The sequence below is a fragment of the Ambystoma mexicanum genome, chromosome 5p, assembly GCF_040938575.1.
Source record: "Ambystoma mexicanum isolate Mex_15411 chromosome 5p, UKY_AmexF1_1, whole genome shotgun sequence".
Taxonomy (NCBI): domain Eukaryota; kingdom Metazoa; phylum Chordata; class Amphibia; order Caudata; family Ambystomatidae; genus Ambystoma; species Ambystoma mexicanum.
Window position 1 is genome coordinate 660,133,337 of NC_090930.1, and position 12,466 is coordinate 660,145,802.

The window sequence follows — 12,466 nt, forward strand, 5'->3', positions numbered from 1 at the left end:
GTCAACAGTTGCATCTTTTTCTTCATTGTAAGGTACTGTAAAACAAGACAGAGAACTTACCTCTCACGGCGAAAGTGCTTGAAACTTTTGCAACACGCAGGCCTAATCAGCTTGTGCCCCAACATATGATGATTCTTTTTACAAACTACTGCCAAGAACTTGTGCAGAGACTTAATTACCTGAGCCGCTTTAACCTATCCAAGAATTTAGCTCATTGACTTTGGCCTAGCCTATTGAACTGAATTGACTTCTGGTGAACTCAGTATTTGCACTGTCTAAAAATAATTGTAATCTTTTATGTTCCGATAACCTTTGCCTTTTACTCCTCTTGAAAAGTATTGAAGTATATTTGTGTGTTATTATATGATTGCCTCCTTATAATGAATGTTTTATAACTGACTGAAATACATTAATAAGTATGTTTCCAAGAAACCTTGAGTATAAGAATTTATTTCAACCTCTGTGTAACATTACTGCTCACATTCCCCTCTTGAGATAAGCCTGACTGCTCAACACGCTACCAAAACTGTGTAGTACAGACTTTTACCAAAGGTTGGTTTGCTTACACCTGTAGTCATAGTTATATGTAGTGTCTACAAAGGGTACTGCATACAAACTTTGCCTAACACCGCTTTCCACCATACGGTTGTAAGTGCATAAAGTCCTAAACCATCTCTTCCTTGCTTAAGATCTGTGGTGGTCTAGTCAAGGATCCTCCAGTGGGATTGGAAGAGAAACTTGTAAGAACCTTGCTTACCCTTTTATTCAACTTTTAGAACATTTACTCACAACAATTAGCTTTGGCAACTCTTGTTCACCAATCACATAGTAATCCCGCCTGTAAGGTGCATATTGTGGAACTAGTGACATTTGGACACCATCGCCCATTTCCTAGCATGGCTGGACATCTTAAGAACTAGGGACCTTAAACTAGGTTTTCCTGCAGGAGTTCTGTTTTCTTACCAATTTACTTACACCTGGTTCTAAATTGCCATTTGCTCTGTTTCTCAAGTGCTTTACCACACACAACCGGTTTAAAGGTAAAGTGTTGGTGCTCTGTCGGAAGAATTCCCCAATAAGTTAATGTATATATGGGTAGAACAGCTGTGTGACAATAACTATAGGAAGTTTTCATTGCTTAGAGCATACTTCAAGGCCTAAAACAAACTGCATATTTTTGTATACCTTCTGCCTAACTTCAATCATTGGAGTGCTCGATGTCTGTCTCATTTTAGCCCTAGACTACTCTCACACCCTCCGGAGTCTAAGCAATACTGCTCTACCTCTTCTGGGTTTGGCAAGACATCACTGCCTTTCTTTTTCACCATAACATGTTGACCTCTCAGAATCCACCCCAAGGTTGATTCTGAAAATCCACCTTAACAGTGTGTTAGGTGTAGACCATCTGGTCTACCATTTATAAAAGGGGTAGGTGGGGTCTATAGGACACTGATTAAATGTGCAGGTTCATAGTTTTTTTGATATGCTTTGCTAGGTTGTGTGGACAGAATGACAGGAACAGGATGTTGGAGAAAGTGCTCAATTAAAGGCGGGGGATACTGACGGAAAAGTGCTGTGGGGTTTGTCCATGAAGGGTATAGAGAGGAAAACAGGGTGATGCAGTAGCGTGAGATTTGATACGTTTTTTGGCCAAACATATTCAGCAAAAAAGAAACCAAGCGACCTAAGAACCAATTTAAATAGAGTGTAAGGGTGCAGAAGGAGATGGCTGACGCACAGGTGGCATGGTGATTGTTATAAACATATCAGCCAGGAAAATAAAAAAAGAAATCTGAACTTTCCCTACTTCTATGAGGGGTTTTCCCTGCCTCAACTAAAATACTAAGGGGTCTGTCAGAATGTCTTTGTAAATGTGTAAAAACTCAAATTCTGTCCCTTACACTTGTTTACAACACTTTTGTATTTGTTTTTTAAACAAACTAACAGACACACATACAATAGACAGGTGTGTTATACAACAATACCATAACGTGATCATACCTCAACCTAGGTCCAGCTAGAGCTTCCAATACAATATAGATTTTCACTTTTGGACATGTGCACTCCGGCTTGCTCAAAACGCAGCCCTGCACTCCCTTTTCCAGCCATAATACAGTTCATGCATGGCCTCCGGGTGGCTTAACAAGGTCTCTTATATTTCTACTCAAGTTGATACCTGTTCCTAAAAAAATAAAAATAAAAACAAAAACACATCCTTTGTGTCAGTCCATTCCAAGCTTCCATCCCGCACTGCCCTCATGCATCCCCCTTTGTAGTGTCTTATACCATACTGCAGTCTCGGCTAGGGACCAGGTTTTCAGGTCCATCCGCCATGCTTCGATTCTGGGGCCTTCAGCGAATTTCCAAGCCATTGCAATTCTTAGTTTTGCTAATATGCACATAGTCTCATTTTAGCGAGCTGCATAGTGTGCTTACTACCCCTTGGGAACAGGTCCAACAAGCAATATTCCGGTGGCCATTCATGCTCTACCTTTCCTCTCCTTCCCTCAAAAGCTCACTGTCTCCCAAGCTCTGGTTCTTTCCAGACTGGATTACTATAACAGCCTCTTCCTAAATCTACCTGCCTCCACTCTCCGCCCTCTACAACTAATCCAGAACAGGACTGCGAGACTTGTCCTTGGCCTCAAGCCCTGGGATCGTATCTCTCCAGCCTTGAAATCCCTTCATTGGCTCCCAGTGGATGCAAGGATTACATTTAAAACCCTCTGCATTGTCCACATGGCCTGGGTCCAATATACCTTCAACTATCCCTCCGTAAATACCTCCCCTCTCGAGCCCTTCGCTCCTCTACTTCTAACTCCCTCAGGGTTAGTCGTTTTGCAAAAAAACGAGCTGGGGTAGATCCCCGTCTTCGGCTGGTGCCTCCCTTTGGAACAGCCTCCTGGCCACTTCTCAAGACCTTCCTCTTTGCATCTGCCTTTGCCCCCCCTTCTCCCCTGTTGATCTCTTTCTTCTCATGGCATTGTGCACCTGGCCACCCTCTGTTCTTTCGGGCCCAGGTATCTGCTCACCCTGCCACTCTCTTGCACTGTCTCCAGGCCACCATCTGCACTAGGGTTCTGTATCTGTACCCATACAGTTCCCCTCCCACGTTTCATCTGCACTTATCAGCTATACCTTTCTGACTTTCACCTGCCACTTGCTGGCTGCACTACCATGTTTAAAGCCCTTATTTATTATTTATTCTATTTAATATGTATTTATGTTTTCTCTCCTCTGGCTCGCACTTTGCATGCCCCCACCCCCTCTTTGCACTTTTCCCCCCATTTTCCTTTCCCATGCACTTGCGCTTTCTTAAATGTCACTGGGCCTAGTAAGATCGCTGTTTTTTCTCTCCCTTGTTCCCCTCCCTTTTTGCCTGGTCACGCTCTGAAACACTTGTGTATGAGCGCGATATAAATATAATATTTCTTTTCATTTGCGCGCTCCCAATTCTGCTACATGAAGAGCTTTTAGGAATAAGTCAGAGTATGGAGACCATGTGCCCCCACGTTACATCGTACATGGTCTCCAGTACTACATTCATTTCCATTCCATCACTGAGTTTCGTCCATCGTTTGTTCATCTGATTAGTCGTGCACATAAACATTCGAAATTGCCCCTTATATATAAGGACTGGGGTCGGAAAGTCTACCCACTTGTCCTCCCTTAACAGGTTACCCACCATGGCGATTCCTCTGCTGTCCCAATCCCTTCTAAACCGGTCCACTGTTCCTTGTTGTCTGCCAATTACTCCTACTAGGGGAATACTCATTGAAAAAGGGTCAGGGGCCTTAAACAGTTTCCAGGCACTGAGACAAAGATTAATACCAAGTTTCAGCAATCGTGAGGGCCCTAGCGGTGGTGCTTTTTCAACCCATAACATTTCTTTCAAAAAGTAGTGACCCGATTCTAGCTGTAATAACAATGTATCTATTGAGCCCTCATCTCCCAGCCAGTTCACCACAAATTGCAGTTGCCCTGCTAGATAGTATAACTCGAAGTGTGGCACTGATTCCTCAGTCACTGTAGTCTTGCTGCGGGGCGTGCAAAGCTATCCTGTTTCTACTGTCCCCACCAATAAAGTTCCGGGCCATCGTGTCTAATTTCAGGAAAAAACCCTCTTGGTATGTTATATGGTATATTGACGAAGTGGTATAAGAGACGCGGGAGCACCACCACTTTTAGTAATGCCGCCCTGCCAGGCAACACCAGGGCCAGCCTTTTCCAAAAACCCACAGAGTTGGCCACACCCTTTAAAACCCTTTGTGTATTCTAGTGTGTAAGCCGGGTCGTACCACAGATTGATGCCCAAGTAGCAAAAGGTGTCCGTCGTCCATCTTCGACCCAACACCAGTAGTTGCTGCATGGTAAGTTCACAGAGTCCCACCATCGGAAACAAACAGGATTTTTCTCTGTTAACCTGAACATCTGAAAGGGTTGCAAATTGGTCTACAGCATCTAACAGGTAAGGTAGATTAGTAGCAGGTTGACGCACATATAATAGCATGTCGTCCACAAACAAAGATATCAATTGTACTGTTCTGTCTATCACTATCCCAGCTTCAGCATATTCCGTTCTGATGAAAACCACCAGCAGTTCCAATGCTAGTATACACACCATTGGTGACAGCGGGCACCCTGCTTGGTGCCCTTGTGCATTTCCCTTACTTCGGAGACATGTCAGTTTTAAGCCTCACCTTAGCTGCACTTTAGATTAGCCTGACCCATCTCAGGAACCCCTTACCTATCCCAAAACTGTCAAGGGTTTTCAGCAGCCAGTCCCAGCAAACTGAATCGAATGCTTTTACTGCATCCAAAGGGGCTACCACACAATCTTCTGACGTGATTGGTACAATCTATTGCAAAGTGTAGCCTCTTCAGATTTCAGGTGGTGTTACGTCCCGGGACATACACAGTTTGGTCTGTATGGACCAAGCTCCCTATCACTCTTAAGTCTAGTCGCCAGTACCACAGCCAGGATCTTGAAGTCCTGGTTCGCCATGGATTTATTTATAGCATTTGTTAAACGCCCAAACCCCAAGCTATCATGGCGTTGGCTACAGAGATTCAAGTACAGGTACGAGCAGACAAAATACGAATTAAGTGGTATTACTCAAATATGTCGAACAAAGTAGGGTAGGATTGTTAAATTCTTATAGATGATAGTAAGGTGTTCCAAAGAGTGGGGGCTGGCACTGAGAAGCTGGCACCGCCTGCCCTTTTGCTCTTGTATCGTGAAATGTCCAGAGAGGTAGCACTACTGGTTCAAAGGGATTGTATTGCTGATTTTTAGGGAAACACAGTCAATGAGATATGAGAGTGCGTCCATGTACATACATTTGTGGGTAAACATGAGCGACTTGAAGAGAATCCTGGCTCTTATGGGCAGCCTATGTGCTTCTCGTCTAGTTGCAGAAATGTGATTGAAGCGTTAGAGTCCAAGGGCAGCTCGTAGGGCTTTGTTCTGCAGGAGTTGTAATTTCGATAGGTTTGCTGCGGAGGTACCCATGAAGAGCACATTGCAGTAATCTTATTTGGGTAGAATCAGAGCACGCGCTAGTGTCAGGCAGTTAGGCAGTGACAGGAATTTTCTGCCTAGTGAGATCAGTTTGGAGGTATGAGCGGTGGAGGAGGATAGGGTGCTGATGTATCTAGCCAGAGAGATCAGATTCTAGGTAAACTCCCAATGTTTTACATGTTTTGAAACAGGGATGGACGTGCCGTCGAAGAGTACCTATTTATTGTCAAGGGATTTAAGCCGAGCGGAGCATTGGGGAACCCCTAGAGGATTGGATATGGGATCCACCACCTCATCTCCAATGAACACTCTGGTAGTGCGTTCATATACGAACAATTAGACCCAGAGAGTGGCTTCAGTGGGGGAATGGAGGTTTTCACTTAGGGAGAGGAAAAGTGTACCATGGTTGACTAAATCGAAGACGGCTAAGAGGTCAAGGAGGAGGAGTAGGATGCTCAGGTTACCAGCGTCACAAATCTTATTCATCTGGATTTTGGAGGTCCATTAGGGCAGTTTCGGTGCTATGCTTTGGTCGAAAGCCGGATTGTCTAGTTCCAAGAAGATAGTTGCTCTCTAGGAGGATTTGTATTTGGGAGTAAGCTACCCGATCTATTATCTTCAATAGAAATGGAACTGTGGTGATGGGCCAGTAGTTAGTATGGTTGCTGGGGCCAAGGGTGTTTTTATTTAGTAAAGGGGTTATCCACGCTGCTTGGATGTTGTGGGGGACAGAGGTGGAAGAAAAGGAGGCGTTGATGAAGTCAGTAATAACGGTCACTAAGGTAGCAGCGCAGAGTTTCACAATACGGGGCGGCTAGATATCTCCTTTACAATTACAAGGTTTGAGTGCAAGGATGGTCAGTAGGGTCTGCGCATGAGTGACTTGGTTGAAGATGAATTGAGGCAAGTTGTGAGGAGGGATAAGGGATGGCAGTGTTAGTTGGGATCACTGTATTAGGTTTAGAGGCAAGAGTGCCTCTTTTAGCTTTAATTTTCTCCTGGAGAGAATTAATGTGTGGGTCAGGGCATTTTGAACAGTCATGCACCAAGATTTATCTACTTGTGTGGGTAGAGTAGTGGGAATAGGTGATTCCAATTCTCTAAGAATTGAGAAGAGCTCTTTAGTGTTAGATCCTGCATTGGAGATGTGGGTGTTGTCGGAGTGGGATTTCTGTGACACTGTCGATTTGTAATTGCTGGTAGCTAAGGCTAGTGCCAAGCCTTTGGACGCTGAAGGTTTATTTTGTGTGTAGATGTTCCAGGGCTCGGTTCTTATGGCATAGGACAATGAGTTCATCATCAAACCATGTTGACAGGTTTGTGGACTTTAGGGATTTAGCAGTGATGGGAGCATGTTTGTCTAGAGTGTTTTGAAGGCCGTAATGATGGAGGTTGGCAATAGTCCTGGGGTTGGTATTGGAGTGATCATGGTTAGAGAGTGATAAGAGCGTAGGTTTGAGACTTTTGTGAGTGAGTTTGTGGGAGTTTCTGATCATTATAGGTTTGGGGGTGTCTTGAAGAGACTAGTAGGTTGTTAATGACGGGAGTGAAGGTGATCAGAAAGTGATCACTGAAGGTGCTTCAGAGATCGAATCAATGTTGATGGTAGAATTGGAGGCGAGAATCCAGTTAAGAATTCTAGCTTTGTTATGTGTGGGTGTATTGATGAGTTGGGAGAAGTGCATATCTTGAAGCGCAGATGCTAGTGTGGCAGCTTTGAAGTCAGCTGGTTTGTTAAAACCCAGATTAATGTCACCTAGGACGATGAATTTGGTTAGAGGTTTTATAAGGGGAGCGATGAGAAGTGGGATGTGAATGTCACGTCCAATGGTATTATGAGGTTGCTGATAGATCACCAAAATATTGTATGTATTTTTGTGGTTGGTAGTTGGCTTCATAAGAAGAGGTTTGTAGCCTAAGATGGTTGGAATGGGGCTGATTGCAGCAAGGTTTTTGCTATGGGTGCAACTCCTCCACCTGCTCCAACAGGACGGTCAGCTCTGAGGATGGTGTAGTCAGGAGTGATGGTGAGAGAAAGGGTAGGGCCGGAGGCTGGGTGTAGCCAAGATTCTGTGATATCTAGTACATTAAGTTGGTATTCTAGTATCAGGTCATGTGCATCAATGGCGTGAGCTCCTAAGGAGCTAATGTTGATCAGGGCGCATTTAAGGATTGTGGTTGATCTGTGTAATGGGGGGTGGGGGATATCAGCCAAGCACGGAAGGGGGCAGCTGGACATTTTATGTGAAAGGGTGACTCAGTTCCAAATGGGTATTATGAGGATGGGCAGCAGTAGACCTCAGGGGGTGGGCCAAGGGGGAACAAGTGGTAAGTCTGGCACAGCTAAATAATCCTAGCGAGGGGGTTGAAGTGGGTGATGAGAAAGGGATGTAGAGGCCCATTCTCGATCTGAGGCAAGAGATGCGAGTAAAACCAAGGCAGGCCTGAGTTTTGAGAGAGTGGTCAATGCAATTGTTGAGTGCATGGGAATGGACTGTTTGCAGAGTCTAGCGTGATGGTCATGGCGACCCATTCTCGAAGTGAGGCGATAGATGCGAGTGGACCCTACGCTGGCAAATGTTTTGGTTGTGTGTTGTTGGCTGTTAGGGAGAATTCTCAGAAATGTGCTAATTCCTCTCTACCGTAGAGACCCCCAGCAACTTTGCTGGATTTTGTGGACTTTAATATTTAACCTGGAGAGAGCGAGACCCTTTTTCCCACTCTCTCATGCATTTTAATGTGATTTTTAACTTGGTCTCATTTGGTTGTGGAGTCTGACAAACTCCATAGGCATCTTTTTACATGGTGTCACACAGCACCTTCAGTGCAGTGACACAGGGCAGTCTTTTAGATTTCCCCAGGTTTAAATACCTTCTCTTGGATAAACTACTGTTTCCAAGAGCAGTGAAGTGAAATTGACCCTACTTACTTTGTTTTTTTTTTTATTTATTATTTTAGTTGAATAAATCAACTTTACAATCATTTATCATAACTATAAAAATGACAATGATGCAGCCTTAGACATTCTCTTTACAATGTTATGCATTTCATAAGAATAACATTTTTCAAACATTTGACTCACAGTTCATGAATTTTACACTTCAATCATTAGTTTTGTTTAAAATAATCTGTTTTGCATTTTGGTATAGCTCATTAGGGGCCCTAGATTTTTCAGGAAGGTTAAAGCATTTATTCTCAACGCAGTCGTGGGTCCACAAAATCATCAGCCACAGTGTTTCAGGTGTGATTTCTCAGTAGTCTATAACAGCTGGTCTCAAATAACGAGGTTGAGCGTCACAAGGCTTTGCATTCAACTAGCAAGTGACGTAAAGTCTCTATTTGTGTTTCACTTTTACAATACCTACAGAATCTTTCATGTGATGCAATGATTTTACGTCTGGCCAATATTTCACCAGTAGGCCACAAATTCAGCCTCAACCTCGCAAAGTCTGATCAATGTTGTTTAGATGGACATTTGATCAAGTAGGGTTCAGGCACACTGTACCTTTTATGCAACAAAACCTCCCTATCAAAGTCACGATACAAAAGACCGGTATTTCTGTTTCGAGCCCAATCCCATTTGAATAATTTGGTCTTGACGTGAGTGGGATTTTGAACAAGGGTCTCAATAGATACATCAGCATAAGCCAGACCATTGATGACTTCTTGTCGCCACTTATGTGCAAATTCATCATTAGAGGTCCAAATGTAACAGGAAAGAGCATTCATAAGCATATTGGATGGACCAGCTAAAAGGCATTTCCTACATAAAGCTAACAATTGCCATAAGTAACGAGCATAGAGAGAGGTCCAACCCAACTCTTTACGAAACAAGGCAATTGGAGTGCAGTCAGGCAACCCAAGCGTTTTTTTTCCAAAATTTGGACTCAAATTTACTCCAGACGGTCTCCGAAAGAATGGAAAAGGTTTTGGGGCCATATAAAAATATTGGGGTTACCTTTTGCCGAAAATACGTTAGGGCTGGCTGGATAGAACATTTTCCAAATTTTGCTTGTATGATGCTTGTCTGCGATATGGTCATGTCAAGTTTATTGTTTAAATTGAGCAAGTGCGCATCCCTGCACGTAGCAGATATTGTGACTCCCAAGTGCGTGTATCGAAGGACACACTTCAGTCTTTCATTTTGGATTACCCATTTTGTTTTCGGCATTAGCATTGTAATTATACACTGTGGGCCTCATCATGAGTTGGGCGGTAACGCCGGCGCTGTCTTCCCTACCGCCAAACCCCCTCTGACGCTACTAGCGCCGGATCACGGGTTTGGCGGTAATGGAATTCCCCATTCCCCACTGAACCCATTCGGGAATGCCCCATTCCCCATTGGGCTCAATGGGGAATTTTTGCGCTAATACCGCCGGCGGTATGAGCGTGAATTTTTCGGCGGATTTCCCCCCAGCTCAGAGCTGGGGAGAAATCCGCCAAAGTCCTGATTTGGCGGACCCTTAAATCTGGCGGTAATAGTGCGACCGCCGGATTTAAGGGTTACCGCCAAACTCGTGATGAGGCCCTGTGACTTTTGTTTTATCTAAATTCATTGTCAAGGCATTTTCGTTGACATATGTTGACAAAGCATCTAGAAGATTCTGGAGCCCCACCGGTGTTTTTGATATTAACACCAAGTCATCAGCGTATAATAATTCTGGAAAAGTTTTAGTTGATAACTTGGGATAATTAGATATAATATCACCAAACCTTCTGCAAATGTCTGCTATAAAAAAGCTAAACGATGCCGATGCCAGAATACACCCTTGTCGTAATCCTCTATAGGTCTTGATCGAGGAAGACAATAACCCAACATTCTAAGTTGAGTCTGATTTGGATGCTGGTATCAGTATGGAGTACTTTGATGAGTGCAACAATATAAGATGGACATTTCTCGAGGATTCGTTTTTCCCATAGTAGGTTTTGTGACACAGAATCAAACGCAGCGCATAAGTCGACAAACACCAGAAACAAGGATTGTTTCATGTTCTGATTGTGTTTTATTAGGGATGTTAGAGCTAAGAGGTTTATTGAGGTATATAGACCCGCAACAAAACCCGTTTAACATGGGTCGCGTTTAGAATGTTCAGTCACCCATTTGTTGAAATCTCTTAGAATAAATCTAGAAAAGATCTTCCCAGAAACATCCAAGAGGGCAATCAGCCTATAATTAGCTGGACAAGACCGATTGTCCTTCTTGAATATTGGAACAATAACAGATTTCAGCCATGAGTCGGAAAGATTAGACCTGAGGACCTGGGAGAAGACACTGTACAGAATTGTTGACCAGTGCTCTGGGTGTTGTTTAAACATGTGGTTATTTAACCCATTAGGCCCAGGAGCTCTTGAGCTGCTTGATTACATTATAAACTGCAAAATGTCCTCCTCCTACATCTGCAAGCAATCTGCATCAAATGTGTTACTTATCAAGATGGGTTTCTCACAAGTCGGTCTGGCGTACAATGCTGTTTAATATGAAACCCAATCGCCTTCTAGGATTCCATTTCTTTGCACCGGAAACTGGTTTGCATGATTTGCTATATTAAGTAGGGTCCAAATTTCAGCAATGTTCTTGGAACTAATCGCAGTCAGGATGGCCTCTCCATCACCTTGATGAAGCCATGCTTTATGCTCCTTCATCCAGTTTCTGTATTTATTTTTCAAGGACTTAATAGCCTGGAATCTTATAGCAACAGGTAGTGACAATGCCAATTGTTTTTGTCTTCGAAAACAGGCTTTCCGTTCTTGCACTTCTTTGTCGAACACATGCCTAGGAGCAAAACAGCTATGTGAGTTGGTGCTTGGGGTCAGTTTGTATGTCTGTAGGGAGGGGGAGTAGGCTTCGCCAGACCAACCCACCTCACCACTGACACCCAAGATGCCACTGTTGAGTTTTTTCAAAAGTGAAGGGTTCCATCGAAATCGCATTCTGGAATGGTTAGTTATTAACCTGTAGGTGTACTCACAAGTATTTGCTTTTTGACCCAATTCATTAACACCCCAATGGGCAGAGAGCAGATTGTGATCACTCTTAGTTTGTTGTACAATTTCAAATTTAGTTAACCAGTGTAAGGTGTTGGCATCAACATATATAAAGTCAATTATGGACTTACTAGAGCTCCTTTGCCAAGTGTGTTTAGGAGGCACATCACTTTCAAACGAGCCATTCAACATAAGCAAATTGCAATCTAGCATGAAGTTCATCCATTTGATGCAAGCTCCATTGTTCTTGGTGCTCACTTTAGATAAACAGTGCAAGTTTAGATCACCCATGATCATGATGTTCGTTATTTCATCAGTTAATACAGCGAGATTCAGCAGTTCATTCATATCACTAAAGAATTTTGAATCAGTCAACCCCACTGGGTTACGATAAACATTGATCAAGGCAATTGTACCGGAACCATATGAAAATTTAACCATTTGTAAAAAAGGGTTAGGTGCTACCCACGGGAAAAGGAGCAGTCCCACACCACACTTTACCGCCACCATCAACCCTGAGGCCGGTCTACCTTGGGCCTTCTTGATAGCAGGTGACAATACAATATCATAGCCATTCCACGTTGTTGTGTCTGTAAGCCAGGTCTCCTGTAGGGCTATAATGTTGTAGGATAGTAGCTGTGTGGAGTCTTCTAACAAATGTAAGAAACTACAGGTATTCCTACTAGCAATAAAAATGCCAGTTGGCTGGGACCCTCGCCCCAGTTATGAGGGAATGTAATGATTTGTTTGTGCTTGAGTACCTCGGTGCTGTTTACCATTTGAGATGAGACTGCGTTGAGATTTTACAAAGACATTATACATTTTCAGTGTCAGAAGCTGTACAGAAGTTATGCATTTACTGTCATTTACCAATTTTTGCTCATTATCACGATTTTCCGGATCAATTGCCAGCAAAAAACCCAATGTAAAGAGTTCCATTGACTTTACTTACACTTGTAA

The 12,466-nt window shown here is 43.4% G+C and overlaps 1 protein-coding gene across 2 annotated transcripts in view; it reads right to left on the minus strand.

Annotated features, from left to right (window-relative positions):
• Nucleotides 1-12,466, minus strand: part of TAF7L (TATA-box binding protein associated factor 7 like) — a 467,210-nt gene that overhangs the window by 223,924 nt on the left and 230,820 nt on the right. The window lies entirely within an intron of this gene.